This window comes from Adiantum capillus-veneris, chromosome 3 (genome assembly GCF_014529385.1).
Source record: "Adiantum capillus-veneris isolate H3 chromosome 3, ASM1452938v2, whole genome shotgun sequence".
Taxonomy (NCBI): Eukaryota; Viridiplantae; Streptophyta; class Polypodiopsida; order Polypodiales; family Pteridaceae; genus Adiantum; species Adiantum capillus-veneris.
The window spans coordinates 151,218,198-151,220,914 of NC_140933.1; the positions used below are offsets into that span (position 1 = coordinate 151,218,198).

General features: G+C 39.4%; 1 pseudogene; it reads right to left on the minus strand.

The window, feature by feature from the left end:
* Positions 1–1,482: 1,482 nt before the first annotated feature.
* Positions 1,483–2,376, minus strand: LOC147461947 (uncharacterized; annotated as a pseudogene).
* Positions 2,377–2,717: the final 341 nt, after the last annotated feature.

Genomic DNA, 2,717 nt, shown 5'->3' on the forward strand with positions numbered 1-2,717 from the left:
CAGTCACTGCTCCAACAGTAACACCAACAACTACTTCATCATCTGGAAAAAATAGTAATCTCCTGCTCATCTGATCTCTGAATTGCAGACAAACCTTCACAAGTACCCATATCCATTGAAATTGGATCAACTGATATCTTCTGCTCAGCAAATGCAGATTGTGCAATATTCTTTCCTTTATAATCCTAAACCTGTTTTTTATACAAATCTCTGTCTTTTTTTAATTGTTCCATCTCCTTTAGTAAATCAGCTTCATGGTTACTGACAAACCCTGATATGACCTTCTCATAAGGATACTTGATAAGGGAACTCATCTTTTGTCTGAAGGTTGCCCATACTTCCTACATACCTATTTCCAAATGTTGCCTAAGGATTGACATTTCCCCTTTAGACATAAGAACACATCTACTTCCTCTTCTCCCAACACCTATTTCTCCAATTGCTCCAAAGGTTTAATTCTCTAATTCAAGATCTGATTCTCCACCTGCAACTCTTTATTAACAGTGGCCAATTGTTGCAATTCTGATTGAACTTTTGTTTCCAAATCCACTATCCAGTCCTTAAACATCTGCAAAGAACGCTTTTCCTTGGCTAACTCATTTTGATGTGCCACCATCAAATCCTGAATCTCCTTCTGATGTGTAACTTTGACATTCTCCAACTCTTCCTGCAAGGCATTAGCATGGACAGTTTGATCATGCAACAGTATTTTTGAAACACTAGAATGAGCCACAGATTGTAACTGTATTTCCATATCCTACTACTGTTGATGAATAAACTCTTTGACACCTAAAAGCATCTTCTCTGCCATTCCAGCATCTGTTGGCTTGAAAGTCTTTGGAGAAGACAAATCATCAAAGTTCAGTTGTTTGACTATAGGTTCCACCTCTGCTTTTCTCTTCTTGGACAAAGTGAAAACCTTGCCAAGCTTGACCTGATTTGATGTCCTTGTATCAAGCTTCTTTAATGAAATATCCATGTCCTTCAAAGAGTGTACATATTCAGGAGTATACAGACTTTTGAGAGCTTCACTATGATTATAACCTGCTTTAATCATGAACACATAAGTCTCTGCCTTCACCTGATCATTGAGTAGCTCTGCAGGTACTTGCACCCCACCAACATTAGGGTGTGATACACTCTCAAACTGTAGTAGCTGTGTAGACCCGTCTGCCCTGCCTACAGTAGTCAAAGAAACATCACTATTGTCCAACTTTTGAACATAAGAAAACAAGGCTGCCAAGTAGGCACACAACCTACTGTTTGTAGAAGCTTTCCTCCTGTTAGACATATTAATCTCCCCATTGATCCTCTTATAAACTAGATAATTCCAATTAACACATCCTCCTTGCTCAGCAAAACAGAGAGGAGAAAAATTCTCCTTGGACATATAATCAAATTTAACTAGGAAACAGATTTTCTCTAGATACCACTTCAGCTGCTCTCTCCTAACATTTTTGACATTCTTCAACATGTAATAATTTATGCCACCTCTCTGACTCTAAAGTCCTTCTTCAACAAGAAATCAGAGCACCTAGGAATCTGAGAAGTTCCATTGATTGGAAGTTTAAATACCTCAGCAATCAATTGAGGACTCAAAGCTACATTGGTAGACAGCATACCCTTTGTCTTTCTGAGAATCTCCACTTGAGATTTAGCATACATGTTTCCTTTCCACTCTTGCCATGGCAAAACAACAAAATCAAATAAACCTATCTTCTTTAACCAAAGTGAATGTACCTCTGCAGAACAGTCAAGCTCCACTCTGAAATCCACATAGGGCTCCATCAAGGTCTGATACAACTTGATAGGTGTCACTGTCGGTGGGTTGTTGGGCTCTTCTTCTCCAGAAGGTTGGTCTTCAAGCTCAGGACTGCTCGCATCTATTCTCATGGACACTGTCTTTCTCCTTGAGTGCTTGCTGCTTGGCTCTTCCTCATCAAGCGTTGTTCGAACAGCAGGTCCCCCTTTTGTTTTGACCATCATGCAAGCAAGAGAATGATGAAAGAGAGTAGAGGGCTAGAGAATAGAATGGCACAAGTGAAGTGAATCATCCTGTACACAGTGTGTGATGAGGAAACGCGACGAGGAAGGAAATAGGATTTGAAAACGTGAGAGACTCTCAACTCTCGTGCTGGAAACGTCATTTAAGTGCACCTTACACTTTTCAAGGCACTCATTAAAAATAGACCTTAGTGGACAATCATCACTCTTCTCGAGAAATTTTTAAAACGCTATAGTAAAAAAATATCCGACCTCCAATAATCCGATCCGAAAATCAGACAAATTCCAAATTTCGACATCTCCACCAAACTGCACCTGATTTCCCAAGACTTGAATATCCTCCCTCTGATTATCAGTACCTCTACACATTGCTTCGTCCGTCAACTCATCTACTTGAACAACTGCTGTTGTAGGCCAATCTAAATGAGGTGGTTTACCAACAAACTTTTTCAATCTGAAACCATTAACTGGAGAATCCACTCTTGTCCCATACACATCAGCAACAATAAAAGTACCCTGACCCCTATCCTCAACAATCTAATATGGTCCCTTGTATCTTAAAGTTAATTTTCCAGGATGTGGTCCCAATCTAGAGTTATAAAGCATAACCCAATCTCCCGCCTGAAAAACTTTGAACTTGATATTCTAATTCACCCAAGCTTTTCTCCTCCTCTGAATTTCTTTAATTATGTAAAAACTGACATGCCTATCTT